General features: G+C 38.2%; 1 protein-coding gene and 1 long non-coding RNA gene across 3 annotated transcripts in view; one reads left to right on the forward strand and one right to left on the reverse strand.

Moving 5' to 3' along the window:
* The window catches only part of NCK1 (NCK adaptor protein 1), a 68,106-nt gene extending 52,984 nt beyond the window's left edge, over nucleotides 1-15,122 (reverse strand). Inside the window, exons 1-2 of one of the 2 annotated variants that reach the window (XM_074370830.1) lie at nucleotides 14,992-15,084; nucleotides 14,028-14,135 (exon numbers count right to left, since the gene is read on the reverse strand). The gene's annotated coding sequence lies outside the window, so the exon portion shown is untranslated. Of the gene's footprint in view, nucleotides 1-14,027; nucleotides 14,136-14,991 lie in introns of both variants that reach the window. The other variant, XM_074370827.1, reaches the window with a different exon arrangement.
* A 47-nt stretch (nucleotides 15,123-15,169) lies between these two features.
* LOC123614742 (uncharacterized) overlaps nucleotides 15,170-16,431 on the forward strand; it is a 36,965-nt gene continuing 35,703 nt past the window's right edge. The window contains exon 1 of the long non-coding RNA XR_006722210.2: nucleotides 15,170-15,920. This is a non-coding gene — a long non-coding RNA (uncharacterized LOC123614742). The remainder of the gene's footprint in view (nucleotides 15,921-16,431) is intronic.

Below are 16,431 nucleotides of genomic sequence, written 5' to 3' on the forward strand. Positions count from 1 at the left end.
ACTCATCGTTATCACCAAAAGCCAACTCTTCTATCTTCTTTACTCGTCTGTTAATTACAAACCACTATCATCTCTTTCACCCAGACCCCCTTGAATCTGTACACAGCAATTTGCGTTGGTTTTTCCTTTGTTTCTTGTCCATCCTTTCCTGTTCTGCTGACACTGTCACCACTAAAACCCAAGCCCTCAGCAATGCACCTAAGTTACCATAAGAGCTCTTGGTTATAATTCACTCTGGTCTCTCCATTGTAGTCTGTTCTGTATAAGTTATTCACTCACACGATACATTAACTGAATGACTACTGTGTGCTAAGCATTGGCTGGGTGCTGCAGGATATAACATTGAGAAAGACATCTTCTAACAAAGGACACAGGTAAAGCAAACAAAAATTTTTCTCAAACAAAATAATTACAGATTGTGATAAATGCTGGGATAGATATAAACACAGTGCAATCACAGAGGACAGAGAAGAGAACGGTTATTTTTGTTAGGGATTTTAGTTAGAGATGGATTTTAAGCTGATATATGAGGATGAAAAGGAGGCAATCATGTAAATATTTAAAGTAGAGTGCTCCGAGAAAAGGAAACTGCAAAACACATAGGTTCTAGCAGGAAAAACTGGCATATTATGAGAAATGACCTAGTCTAATGTGACTTGAAAATAATAAGAGGGAAAGTGATACAAAATAAGGCTGAAACTGACATAAGCTAATTTTATTCTATGAGTAATAAGAAGTCATTAAAGGATTTTAAGCAGGGGAGTTCTAATCTAATACACACTGTGACAGAGACTGCTAGTGCTCATTATTATCTGTGTTCTTCTCTCTTTCATTAGCACACTGCTATTCGACATTTCCCAGACACCTCTGTAGTTAGGTGGGATCATGAGACTCAGTTCCGACCAGTGGAATGTGGGTGAAAGTGATATATGTCACTTTAAGAATGGGCCCTAAAATCTTCCTCCATACTTGCTTCCATTTTCAAGACAACTTCAAAAGCCATATTGTGATGACAGTGATAACACAAAAAGATAGAGGACCTGTGCACCTGAATTTTTATATGAAGCAGAGGTATTGCCACCCTACTCCATTATACATATACACTGGATTGACATAAGAAAATAATACAAAGTTCCATTGTGTTAGCCACTAAGATCTGTTGCTTATTAGAGCGGTAGCGTATCATGACTAATACAGAAATCTTGAATACCTTTCTCTGACTGCTGTGTGAAGAATTAGTTAAAAGGAAAGAAAACAGTAGGAATACAAAGACTAGTTAAGACTCAACAATAACAACAACAACAACAAAAATCAATTAAAAAACACAGGACTCAAATAGACATTTCTCCAAAGATATACAAATTGCCAACAAGCATAAAAAAGGATACTCAACATCACTAATCTTTAGGAAAACAAAAATCAAAACCACAATGAGATATCATCTCACATCCATTAGGATAGCTACTTTCAAGGAAAGAGGGAAGGAAGGAAGGGAGGAAGGAATGGTAGTTCCTCAAAAGAAGTATAGCAGTTCCTCAAAAAATTAAACTAGAGAACTACCAAATGGTCCAGCAATTTCTGAAAGCAGAGACTTGAACAGGTATTTGTACATCCATGTTTATGGCAACATTAATCATAATAGCTAAAAGTGGAAGCAGCCAAGTATGTATCAACAGATGAATGGATAAACAAAATGTGGTAGATATATTCAATAGAATATTACTAGCCTTAAAAAAGGAGGACATTTTGACACATGCGACAGCATGGATGAACCTTGAGGACATTAAGCTAATTGAAATAAAAGAGTCATAAAAAGACAAATACCAGTGATTCCACTTACATGAGGTACCTAGAACAAACAAATTTATAGAAACAGAAAGTAGGATGGTGATTGCCAGGGGCTGGGGAAATGGGAGAATGGGGAGTTGTTTAATAAGGGCAAAGTTTCAATTTTGTAAGATGAAAAAGTTCTGGAGATTGGGTGCACAACAATGGGATTATACTTAACAATACTGAACTATAGACACTTAAAAATGTTATGTTATGTGTATTTTACCACAATTTTTAAAAAGACTAGTTAACATAAATGTGTTAATACACTACACTGTATATCTGAAACTAATAAAATATTTTATGTCATTCATATCTCAAATAAATAACGACAGGATTCCAAGTGAAAAGATGATGGTGGCTTGGTAGCCGACTTGAGTGGTATGGTGACCACGTAGACAGAGACTAGAAGAATTCAAGATATATTGCAAGTTAGAAGAGACAGGATAAACTGGAATTGTGAGAGGAAAGGAATCAGGTATGACACCTGGCTTTTAGCTAATGGGTGAATGGCAATACCATTTAACAAAATGAAAAAGACTGAATAATGGATTAATGAAGGGGAGTGAAGGGGGCAGTTTAAAAGTAAGAGAATCAAGAATTCATTTTGATTGTTTTAAGTTCAAAATACCTATGAGATATACAAGATATACAATATCAAGGAAACAGACTGATAAATGTGGCATATTGTATTTTCTAAAGATGACTGAAAGAACATCTTCAATACTGCGTGTTTTTCTTCCTATATTATTTAGACACCACCTCTTAATGAGGGGACAGTCAATTTCCCTTCTCTTGAATACGGGCAGGCTTATCACTATGCAGAAGTAAAGCTATGCAACTTCCAAGGCTGTCACAAAAGCTGAACACCCTTAAGAGAATTGTTTTTGGAACCTAGCCATCATGCTATGACAAAGCCCAAGCAATCTATGTAGAAATCCACATGGAGAGGGACGAAGGCCCCCAACTCACAGCCAGCCAAGGAGCTCCCAGTCAACTGTTAACAACCACTTGTCAGCAATATGAGTAAGCCACCCTAGACGATACCACATGGAACAGAGACAAGGCCTCTCCACCCAAGTCCTGCCCAAATGCAGATCTATGAGCAAAAGAAAAATGTTTAATGTTTTAAACCACTCAGTTTTGAAGTTTTTACACAGTAATAGATAATGGATACAATATATAACTCTGGAACTCAGAGAAGAGGTCTTGTGTAGAAACATAAATTTGTGAATCAGCCATATATCAATATATTTAAAATCACAGGATTAAACAGGATCACCCAAGGAAGAGATCAAGAGAAAAAATAATTTCAAAATAAAGCTCTAAGTCCAATATAAAAAACTAAGCATACAAAAGACATCACTAATTAACTCTGAATTCTTCATCAATTGCCTAAATAAAGAGATAGAAACATCAGACATTCTGTTAGTTTCACTGCCATACAATTACCAGGGCATTCTCATCTGCTCAAATCCAGACTAACTACTCTTTAACTTGATAATCAGTCAGCATTCAGAGAATCCCTTAGGGATCCCCCTTGTCTCTCTAAAATTTGATTTCCTTGTTCCTATATTGTTCACTTCCTTCTTTCATTGAAGTTTACTCCCTCCTTTAGGTGGGTGGAGCAAATCACACAATAGCTTTCAGAGAAGACAGTGAGGAAGAAAAATTTCTGGACAGCTCACATGTCTTAAAATGTCTGTATGTTATACTTGTACTTAATGATCTGACTGGGTAAGGAAATCTAGCTTGGAAATCATTTTCCCTCAGAATTTGAGGGCATTGCTCACTGTCTTCTAGATTGTTGCAGGTAAGAATATTTAATCTCTGTACTGTGACCCACTTCCCCTACTCTGGAAATTTATAGATCCTCTTTGTCCCACGTATTCCAAAATTTCACAATGACATTCAGTGTCTGTGTGTATTGGTTATTAAGCTATTGTCCCAGACTTCAAACCTACTCTTCTCTACTGTGCTTTGTAATATTGAGGGGCTGGAACCCTACAAATCACACTTCTTTTCTATCTGGCTTCCTGTTAGACTCTGCCAAAAAGGGACACTAGAAAGACACTGGAAGACTGAAGGAGGGAACAGGGAGATACTCCTTCAGCTCAGCATCAATCTTCACTCTGGCAATAGCAATGGTTCCAGTATCAGCAATTGGTTCCAGTTAGCAATTTTTTGCTTTTGTGTTTTTCCTATCATTCCCAGACTAGTCTTACCAAGTCTCCTAAAATACCTTTTCTTCCTGAGCAGGCAGCAACTCCTGAGAATTTTGGGTTTCAGTTCCTCAGAGCCACTTTTTAAGCTTCTAAATTCTAATAATCCCAATCTCTTCTCTTTGTTCTCCCAATCCTAGGGGCTAGTAATTACTTCCTACAGTTACTATCTTTGTGATAACTCAGTGTTCTCTTACTGCCTTTTCAGTTCTCCAATTATCTAGTCTATTAGTTTTTGAGGGCGGCTATAACAAATTAACACAAACTGGGTTGGCTTAGAACAGAAATCCATCTCACAGTTCTAGAGGCCACAAGTCTGAAATCAAAGTACTGGCCATTATCTGTCTGAAGGCATCACTAAGGATCTGTTTCAGACCTGTCTTCTAGCTTCTGGTAGCCTCAAGCATTCCTTGGCTTGTAGATGGTCATCTTCCCTCTGTGTATGCCTGTGTCCAAATTTATGTCTAAATTACCCCACTGTTTTCAAAGAACATCAGTCATATTGGCTTAAGAGGACACTCCAACGACTTGACTTTAACTTGATTACCTCTGTAAAGACACTATGTCCAAACAAGATCACATTCTGAGGTATCGCGGTTAGGACTTTAACGTATCTTTTTGGGGGGGACACAACTCAACTCGTAACATCTGGCTAAACAGTTCTTTACATTATAAAATTCTGTTATAAGTGGTATGGTCTCCATTTTTCTGACTAGACCTTGATTCAAACCATATTTATCTATTTTCATCCATTTTCCTTGAGTACCCAGAGAGCCTCTCAAATGCAAAATGATGTTCCTCAACTCTGGATATTTTTCTTGAATATTTCACTAATATTTCCTCTCCACTATTTTCTCTGTTCTCTCTTGCCCTCACTTCTGTTACTTGGAAGTTATCTCCTAGACTGATCTTTGAATTTTATTTTTTTTTAACCTGTTTTTTTCCATCTTTTCCTCTACCTTATGCAAGGTCTCCTTTACTTTAACTTCCATTCTTCTATTCTTTCTTGCTATTTTCCTCTAATTTTCAAGAGCTCTTTTTTATTTCCTCCAAATTCTTTTTTTCTATTTTGTTTTGGTCTCTTCAATAAAAGCTTTCCTCATGAATCTGGTGATCCTTGACTGTCTGTTCATATTTAAAAGTAGGGCCCTAAAAACTGTGAATAATTTAGAGTTCTTCTCCTTGGGCTACCAAGTGAAGCATCCTCTAACTTCCTACTTGATTGTCAGGATTTGGGGATCCCAGTAGGAGAATGGACCTCACTGAAGGTCCTAACATTGAACACATTCACTTAATCAAGGTGTTTTCTGTAGGACACCTGGCCTTCAATTACATCTAGTATCCACCCCTCTCTAAGAGACACTGTTATTTTGTTCACTGCAGAGGATAAATCTTCAGTCTTCTGCTGAGGCAGTAAAGAGTGCAGTCACTTAACTACACAAATTGACAGAGATCTAGGCTCATGCTGCCTTTATTTATTTATTTTTGGGTAATAGATTACTGAGCTATAACTCAAAATACTATATAACTGACCCATTTAAAGCATATGGTTCAACGGATTTCAGTATATTCACAGTTGTGCAACCATCATCACCATCGTTTTAGAACATTTCATCGCACGAAAAAGAAACCCTACACCCTTGAGCAGTCATTTCCCATTTCCCTCTAACCTCCCCTATTTCCAGCCCTAGGCAACCACTAATTTACTGTGTCTCTACAGATTTGCATTTTCTGGACATTTCATACAAATGGAATCATATGTGGTCTTTTGTGACTGGCTTCTTTCATATAAACATATTGTCAAGGTTCATCATGTTATAACATGTATGAGCAGTTTATTCCTTTTTATTGCAATATGTGTTTTATTTATCCATTTATCAGTTGATGACACTTGGGTTGTTTCTACTTTTTGGCTATTATGATTGATTGAGATGGCTTCTTAAACAGGCTTCCAACCAAGTCTTCTATTTTTAGCATCATTCTCATCCTTTCTTCTATAAAAATACCTGATGCTGCCAATTCTGGAGCCTGAGGATTCTTATCCATTTTCCCTACTGCCAGTTTAGATTGAACATTCTGAAGTCTACTAAGATGTTTCTATCAGTCTGCTGCTTTCCAGCTTCCATATTTTATTGCTTCTTTCATTTTCTTTACCTGTGTAGCTTAAATCTTTAAAAAAAAATATCCTATATGATCACCTTGGTAGGCTTTGGAGGGGAATAAAAGTAAATGTATTTTTTACTCATCCATCTTCACACAGTTCTTTCAATTATTTTTAGTCTTTATTCTAACATATGCATTTTAAGGCTATAAACTTTCCTTTCAGCATGGCTCACCTGGATCCCTTAAGTTGTGTAATATTTTCATCGTTCAGTTCAAAACAGTTTAATGTTATTTCTTCTTTACTCCCTGGGTTACTTAGGAGTATACTGGTTAGTTTCCAAACAGCTGACAATTTTCTAGTTATTTTTGTAACTGATTTCTGGTACAATTCCAACATGTCAGAGCACGCATGCTAGAACTAATTATGTCCATCTTTTGTATGGTCCAGCACATGTCAATTTGGGGGAAATTTCCATAGACCTTTAAAAATATACTCTGCAGGTACTGGGTGAAATGTTCTATACATGTAATTACTCATTTATTAATTATGCTGTTCCAATCTTCTCTTTTGACTTTTCTGTCTTGTTGCTCTACTAATTACTCATAGAGTTATGCTAAAATATCCCAAATTATGGTTATGGATTTGTCTGATTCTCCTTTTAGTTCTGTCAGTTTTTTACCTACCAGGTTGGCAAAAATCAGAATGATAATGCAAAGTTAAGGACACTATCTGCTGGTAAAGGTATAAATTGGTATGTTTTTTCTGAATAGTAGTTTGACAAGTTAGCAACATTTAAAACATCTATCTTTGTATTCTTTTACATCTAGAAATTGATTCTAAAGCTCTTAATGTGTGCCAAGCACTGCTTAGCAGTTAAATGGATTCACAAATTCCCATTTAAATCTTATAATAATCCTTTGATTAGGTATCAACCCCATATTACAGATGAGAAAAATGAGGCTTATAGAGACGTAAGCCCAAACAAATAGCAATAAAGTCTATACTGGAATCTAAGTTGTATATACACACACACATGTATACATATACATGTATATTACTGCCTGGAACAGCTTCTTGCTTAGAGCCAATTTATTTTGCCAGTTACGATATACCAACTACAGACAGAGCTAATGAAAACGTCTCATTTAAAATGGCCTGTTCTCAGTATGACAACTGCCCCATTCTTCAAAGTATATGCACTTATGTTCTGCACTTAGATAACAAGATAAACAGCAATGCATACAAACATTATGTGTTCTATGATTTATTTCTTCAATATTTTGCTTTGCTTACTTTTTGAGATTTTACATTAAAAATATCTCATATCTCTAATAAGTCTATCCTACCAATTCTTAGTCATAACTTCCATGAAATGAACTAGACTAAATTAAAGCAAACAGCTTCAGGAAGTTCCAAGACTGTAAACTGAAGCTTGCACGGGAGTCAAAGTAGTAGTAGTCTAGAAGCTTTATCAAAGGAAATCAGAACCATTACAATAAGAACAAGGTAGGCAAACCTTTCCTTTAAAGGGCCAGATTGTAAATATTTTAGTCTTTATGGTCCACACTCAGTCTGTCACATATTATTCTTTTTTTTTTTTAACAATCTTTAAAAACGTAAAAACATTCTTAGCTGAGGGCAGTACAAATAGGGTTTCTGAGGAGTACCAATTAAAATAGTGAATTTCATAAAGTTTCTTTAAAAAGGAATTAACACAGAAAGCAAAACATACAGGAAAGCAAACAACAGCAACAAACTTACAGAAGCTAAAAGACAGGTGGACAACTGGTAACTAACTCAATGAATTCCATGAGCTGAAAAACCCCATTTATACCTCACAATCCTCAAAAGATTCAGGAACTGGCAGCACCTGGTACTGCTGAAACTGCGAGGAGGAGTGAAAGCTAGGAAGGAGTTAATTCCTCAGACATTTCCGTCCCAAATATTACTGACTGGCTGGCTATTTCACTCTGAACTAGGAGCCACTAGATATAATTAACAATCTACATACCCTACCAAAAGTGGAGGAATGAGAAATCCAGTTCATCACCAAAAAAACCAACCAACCAACCAACAAACAAAAAACTGGTGGCCAAACCTTCAGCCCTCAAGCAGATAGTTTTCCTTCATGAACCTGACCCAAGAGGAAATCACCTCCTGGACATTAATCAGGGTTTTCTCAAAAAAATGGTTCACTTGGACCACCACACAAAGAAGTTCAAAGTCTTTTAAGTCCCCATCAATTCAGACTTTCACTCACTAGATAACATCCAAGGAGTACTGACACATGAAGTAAGCCTCTAACAAAAGTTAGAGATCAATTTAGAAGGAACAGAATCTAAAAAAAGAAAAAAGATTTTAAAAAAAGTAATTTACAGCCTCAGAAATTAGAGAAGACGGTGCTTCACTGACACAATAACAAGATGTTCTCTATAATAGAGAATTTTTAAGAGAACAAAAAGAACTCTTGGGAAATCAAAATCTTGACAGTAAAAATGAAAAATTCAACCAGAAAGCTTAGAAAATAAAGTTAAGGAAACCTCTTTTAAAATAGAGCAAAACAGACTAGGAGGTGAAAAGTAAGAGAGAAAAGGTAGTATTAGAGGACTAGTCTAAGAGAGCCAAACAAATAACAGAAGTTTCAGAGAAACAAAGGGGAGGAGAGGAAACCACCGTTATGGACTGAACTATGTCCCCTCAAATTTCACATGCTGAAGCCCTACCCCCCAATGTGACTGTATCCGGAGATATGGCCTTTAGGAGATAATTATGGTTAAATGAGGTAATAATGGTGGGGCCCTAATTCAACAGGACTGGTATCCTCCTAAGAGGAGGAAAGATACAGCTCTTTCCACAGAAAGCCTTGTAAGTAAAAAGGTGGCTGTCTACAAGCCAAGAAGAGAATTCATCAGAAACCAATCCTGATGGCACCTTGATCTTGGACTTCTAGCCTCCAAAACTGGGAGAAAATTAGTATCTGCTATTTAAACCACACAGTCTGTGGTATTTTTAATAGCAGCCCTAGCAGATTAATCTAATCATCAATGAAAAAATTCAAGAAAATTTCCCAGAACTAATGAACATAATTTTGCAGATTTGGAGGACACAACAAATACTATCAAGGGAAACACACAAAAATAGATGTATGCCAAGTCACAAGCTAATGAAATGTACAAAATTCCAGAAAGGCAAAAACATTACAATCAGGAATCAGAATGTCTCCAGAATTCTTGAAAGGATTACAAGTTAGAAAATAATAGAAAGATGCCTTCAGAATTCAGATGTGAAGTTATTTTCAACCTGGAACTCATTCACAACCAACCAAATCAGTGAAAAAAAAAAATTTTTTTTTAAGTTTTTATTAATGCAAGATCTCAAACTTTCACAGGAATCTACTGTGGGATAGAGGCCAAATCAATAAAAAAGAATTAAATGATTCACAGGAAATAAGAGATTAAAGGCAAAGGGAGTCACTAGTTTTACAGTAAAGGGAGAAATCCCAAGAAACTACTATGGACCAGCCAGAGAACTGGTTCAATCAGGTTCAAAAACTAATAGACAAAAACAGGAATTCTACACAACACACACACACACACACACACACACACACATACTCAAAAGAAATGAGGGTGTCTGTGCACTAAAAGACTTGTAAGTAAATGTTCATAGCTGCTTTATTCACAACAGCTAAAAAACTGGAAATAAATCAAATATTCATTAATGCTGATTTTTTAAAGTTATATTTCATCCAACAAAATACCATCATCAGTAAAAAAGACCAACTACTGCTGCACCCAATATCACAGATGAATCTTACATAGAACATTATGTTCAATGTTAAGTAATAGTAGCCATCCACAGAAGAGTATATACTGTATGGTTCCACTTATATTAAGAACAGACCAAAACAACCTATGGTGATGCAGGTCAAAATAGTGATTACTTTGCAGGGCAGGAGATACAGATTGCGAGGAGGCATGAGAGAGCCTTCTGGAGCACTGGGAACATTCTACACCTGATCTGGGTGATAGGTGATATGATGTCTACAAATGTAAAAATTCATTGAGGTACACTTTGAAATTTGGGCACTTTTCAGTTAAAAAAAAATTAATGAATACTTTCTCAAAACAAGGTTTTAAAGAAATTAATGGGATTTTCAATTGGATCCCACAACAGAAACTAATGAAAAGGAAAATTTTCTAAGGCCTTATACACAAAGATCTTTATTTCAAAGTTATTTACAATATGAAAAAAACTGGAAATAACACTTAAATGAGTGCCATGCAAATTCTGGATTTCTCTGGTGCGGGAGAGAATATATTATTTGGTGTCTGTTACTAGCAGCCAAACTTAATACTTAGTAACCCAAGGAAGCCATCTGCCACAGAGAAGAGCATGTTCACAGGCTCCAAGGCAAAAAAAGAGCTTGGCTATTCAAGGACCAAAAAGTAGCCTAAAAGAAAAAGAAAATGGCAAGAGATGCAGCTAGAAGTTGGTAAAACCAAATCACGGAAGGCTTTATAGGTCTTTTTAAGAACAGGGAAAAGAAACGTGAAAAAAAAATAGAAAAATTAAAGTAACTGACTTTCTAGGGCAGCAGAATTCTGGAAGGGAAAGGTTGTACAGGAAGCATTCTAAATGCTTCTAAAAATAAAAATGTTATTTAAAAAACATATAGTATCTGGAAGTGATTATTTCCAAAAAATTTTCCAATGCCTTATTTAATTAATAAAACATTTTTATAATATAGTTAGAATACTCAAAAAGTACAAGTAATATTAAATTTTGTTTATATTATTTGAATTGATCTAAATGCAACATGATTTCAAAGCATCTACTAAAAGTTCTGGAAGGCTGATTCCTTAATTTAAAAAAAAAGCTTTTTAGATGTATCCATTTTTAAAAAAGATTTCCCCAAGCCATATTCTCACTGCTTTATTCAATTGGTCTGTTTGAACAAAAGCAGAAATCATTCATATCATACTTAGCCAATTCAGTACTTCTTAAGTACAATTTAAGGAATAAAGAATAAGAGCATCTGTGTTTCAACAGTTTATTTTAGCAGGTAATTTATTTAAACAAAAATAAGCCATTATAAATAAACACAAGCTTTTAAAAGTAGCTTCTAATCTGTTTCAGACCAAAAAAGTAAAGCATACCCTCCAGAAATATTTCACCTGATAGTTTTCTACGCTACCTTTGTTACACCATTCAACTCTTGTTATATAAATGTAAGAAAAATACCAAGGAAACCCTACGCTGCTGGTATTAAGAGAAACTTTAGAGTTAAGAGGGGAAAAAACATGAAGAATAAATATATAAAAGCTCTCTAATTCCCCAAATGGAACAAATGGTTTTCAGAATGTTTTGCTCAATAAGCAGACTGCTCAACAATCTGGTTCTTGACAGATGAACAAAATGACAAAATTGCAAAATGTAAAAGTGTACTGTTCTACCAAAAAGAGAAAAAACATTTAGTTATATGAATAAACTTAGTTATGTGATAAGTAATACACTGTTCACATCTACTTTAAAGGCTTCCAACGATTCAGTTTCTTCATCAAAACTAAACTCCAAACTAAACTCTAGCAGTAAAACTTGTAAGAGATTCACTCACTTTTTAGTGGGTCATAGGATTCAACTGTAGACACGATATTATTTTTGTTAATACATTCTAGTTAGAAAAAGACTTTACGTAGACTTTAAATCATTGTTTCAATGACTCAAACAATGCAAGGCACGAAGGTTCCTCTGATCTTATACAGAAGTTTTGAATCTACATGAGAAGGCGTTAATACACAAAATGCAAAGTAATGTGAAGCAAACAACACAAAATGACATTGCAAGAAATGAAAAGAAGTATAGTTTCATAAAGAATATATTGAAATTTTTTTTTTTAAAAGAATACACGGAACTTGAGTTAGAAGTCAAGTCAGAAATCAAGATTTGAATCTCAGGTCTGCTATCATCACTAGTGAGTGAATTTAACTAAGTTAGTCTGGATGGATTACATTTTCTTTATCTATTAAACAGAATGCTGGGTTCCAATATTCCCACAACACTGTTCCATGGTATTATGAGACAAGCCCACATAAGATAAAAAACCAAAGGAATGATAAAACAGTAAGAGCTACAGATTCAAAGGAAAGCAACAACACAGGGTACAGAAAGATCTGGAAGGCTGCCCTAGAGGACCAAAAATGAAACTTCAACAAAATTCGACTTTATCTGCTGCTTAATTTAAGGAGGAAAATTCCTTTTAAAGAACAGGCACGCTATGTACAGGCAGTAAAGTCTCAACAAATATGAAGATAGAAAAATACAAAGTCTCAATGAGAAGTGATTGATTTGGTTAGGGTGGACAGCTCCTGCAGAGTGTCATTAGAAAAAATAGGTTTTGAGCAGATTGTTAGAAGGCTGGGAATTCTGAACTATACTCTGTAAATAACAGATGAACAAAATAACAGATGAACAAAACCAATGTAAATAACAGAGTATAAATAAATAAATGCTGGTTTAACAGTGAGGGATATGTTCAAAGCATTATTTTAAGAATAAGGCAGAAGGCAGGGCATACTGAGTAGGGAGAAAAGACTGGCAGAAAACCCAGTTAAAAGCCAGTGGGTGGGAGGAGGGTATAGCTCAAGTGGTAGAGTGCATGCTTAGCATGCAGGAGGTCCTGGGTTGAATCCCCAGCACCTCCATTAATTAATTAATTAATTAAAACAAGCAAATCCCCCCACCCCCTGCAAAAAAAAAAAAAGCCAGTGGGAAGGAACAGATTTCTGAAAGAAATTTCAGAAAACGGCCGACAAAAATTGGTCAATGTTAACTTATGTGGATACAGAAAGTCAAAGATAAACCCAAGGTTTATGTCTGGGTAATGTAAAACATGACAATACCACCCAAACAAAGTCAGCATATGGAATCAGTTTTGAAGGGAAGACTATCAAGTCTACCTTTCAAATAAAATGAAGACCATCCAGATAGAATTGTTGCCTTATTAAATAATCTTTAAATGTCATTTTTGGTCCTGTCAGTTGTCTCCCAAAAACAGCACAGCAAAGTATTTATGGAAAATTTGTTAAATGCTTAGTGATTTCAAAAGTTTCCTCCAACTCTACTTATCAACTTAACAATTAAATACTCATTTAGTCTTCTGATGTAGGTAGATAACATTTGGTATTTTTCCACATTATAAAGGTAAGTCAATTGTAAAAATTATTAAACTGTAAGAGAAAAAAAGAGACTGCATCTGTATCTCCTAAATTAAGTTTTCCTGACAAGTGATTTATAACAATAACCACATCAAATCTACCTTAAGCTTTGGCAGGAAAGTTCTCAAAGATCCAAAAGAAAAATAAATCCAGTGGCATAAAGTCATCACTCAGTATCTAACAAAATGTTTGATGTATGCCTCAAGTTTTATTTACCTGGACCTGAAAGCACTGGTAAAATATGGACTAAAGATAATGCTTAGAAAAGTAAAGCAAACAATTTAAAATTAAATACATCAACAAGCACAGCTGAGAAATCTTGAACATTCCGCAGTGTTTACAGGTCTCAATTTTCCAAAGAAGAAAATTCCGAAGTTTGTGATTAAGATGAAATAAAACTATCAACCAATGTATATTTCTTGAGTTTCTATCGAACTGTGTGTGAATAGGATGCCTACTTAAGAACTAAACATCATTAACAATTACTAAACAAACAAAACCTTCTTGGATCATTTCATTTATTCTGCGAACTCGCTGAAGATTGAGACTTCAGGTACAGTGCTTTCCAGGTGTCTAATAAATTGTATGGCTGGTCTTTCGTAAATCTACCACAAAGTAAGATTTTTAAAAATGAATACCTCTTGCAACACTTACCTATTTTGGCCGAACACTGACTGAGCTTCTTTGCTCACCATCCAAGACGGGATTAGTGACTTCTCCTTAACTTCATTCTTTCCTAACTCCCATGGTTTCTTACCAAATCTAACGGGTAGAATTATTTTTAAGTGACTAATTCATTAGTTCGGCGTTAACTGAGCGTCTATAATGTTAGGGTTCTCAGCCCTGCACAAAAGCCAGCTTCCTAAGCGTCTAACGGCAAATTTAACTTCTATGGACACACATAAGAAAGGTTACAAAACCAACCATGGAGATACATTTCTTTTAAATCGGATATATTACAACTCAAGTCAAAAGCTCACAGCCCGAGCAACTCGCGCAAGGATCCACATCCATAAGATTAAAATAACCCAGATTTCCCAAGGAGGGGGGAAACGGCTGGTGGTGGGGTGGGGGAGGGGCGTGAGGAGCATCCCGAGCACGTCCACCCACCGCACAGGGAACTGCTCCCTCCCCCTCCTCTTGGGCTGGAGGTGAGCAAGCCCCTTTCCCTCCTCTACCACGTTCCTACCTTCCCAGCCTCAGATTACGCCACAACGCCACAACGACTTTTGGGGAGAAAAAAAAAACGGGAAGGGTGTGCGCTACACACTCGACCTCCCAGCCTCCCGGGGGGGCCGGCCCCGGCGCTCACTGCGCCCCTACGCTCCGGGGACGGACAGGGATGCCGCAAGGCCGCGCCGCCCGGGTCAGTGGCCGGAGGGGCGCGCGGAGCCGCGGGACAAACGCCCAGGCCAGGCCGAGCGGCCTCCCCGCCCCCTCCGGCTCAGCTCCGGGCCGGCAGACGGCGCCCCCAAGGCTAACTTCGCCGGGGAAGAGGAAGCGCCGCGTCAAGTAACAAGCTGTGTGGACTCTCCAGGCAAGGAAAGGCTGTATGCGTCTGCCTGCCTGCAGGACCGCCTCACCTCCCTTGTGCCAAGCCCGGGCGGCCCCAGCTCACCTGAGGAGGGAACCGGGACGCCGCCGCGGCCGCCGCGATGGCCGTTACGGCACGAGGCCTCCGCTCAGCCGCCGCGTAGCTCTCAGGAGAGGGGCGGGGCGCGCGCGGCGGGCGGGCGGGCGGGGCTGCTGCGCCGACTGGCCGCGAGGCCGTAGGCGGATCCGCGCGGGCAGGAAGCCCCCTCCTTGCCCAATCTGATAGGCTCAGTCGCCCCCTTCCTTCCTATCCCTGACGCGGGGGGATCTGCTCCGCGCGAGGATTGGGCAGGCGCGTCTGTCAATCAAGCGCTGTGGTGGCTGTGAAGCGAGCTGAGGCCGCTTCGCGAAGGGAAAGCGAGAGAGTGAGGAGCTCCTGGGCTGAACTGAGACTTGTCGCTTTTGTCTCCCTGGCTGCTCTGGCTGATTACTTTGGGCCTTTCTCCTCTGCGCCACAGAAGAGACTCCACAGCCAAAATGACTGTTTCCCCAGTTCAGCCCCAACTGCTTTGGAAGCTTCCTTCTGATTTCTGCACCTGAAGATAGTCTTGCCAGCAGAAGGCTCTTGGGGGCGGGGATCGAAAAGGAAAACAAAACAAAACAAAAGGCCTGGAAATGGGGCCTGAGAGAAAAATGTGAGGCGTATGCTTAATTTGAGCCGCAAACCAAAATGAGCTGAGTCTGAGGGCCTTCGAAGTGCCCTAGTGCGTGGGTAGCTTCCCGTTTTGGCTGCGGTAGCCTTGCTGTGAGGAGGACAGTGACCTTGGGTGTCAGGTCTGCCCTGCCACCTGCCATCAGGAAGTTGGTTCTACCCACACAGGCGCTGCACCACCACCACCACCACCACCCCCCACCCCGTCCCCTGCCTCATTCCTTCCCAGACCTCTGTGGCTCTGCTTAGGCCTTGCCGCCTCAGGGAAGCCTGTTGGATGAGGCACCCTTCACGCTGCACAGGTATTTTCCCCATCCAAGCTGTTGAAAGAGTCTGTCCATATCCCTATGTAGATTGTAAACTCAGTTAAATCCGGATTCAGTTTCTCCCTAGTGCCCAGCATATGATAAAGCATGAGCAATTATTGTTTAAGGCATTAATGCATCTTCCATTCCCCTTTTTAGTCCTGGCCCTGACTCTAAGTCCCAAGAGTTTACACTTTTCTCTATTTAACTTCAAAATTACTCATTTGAGTCCTGATAGATGTATGTGATTTGCTTGCCTTGTGAAATCACCTATGGTCCCTTCCCGGCCTCAAGTTGGCTAGGGCAAGTAGACCGTGAAACTCTGGGCCGCAGCTACTCTTGTGACTATATCCCATAGTTAGCATCTGAAGTGAATAGTGTAAGTGAATTTTGAATTTATTCTAAGGATCTAAATACCTTTGCATGTTTTATCATGGCTGCTATGGACTGAATTGTGTTCCCTACCAAAATTCATATGTTGATGTCCTAACCCCCAATGTGAATGTAT

The sequence above is a fragment of the Camelus bactrianus genome, chromosome 1 (genome assembly GCF_048773025.1).
Source record: "Camelus bactrianus isolate YW-2024 breed Bactrian camel chromosome 1, ASM4877302v1, whole genome shotgun sequence".
Lineage (NCBI taxonomy): Eukaryota > Metazoa > Chordata > Mammalia > Artiodactyla > Camelidae > Camelus > Camelus bactrianus.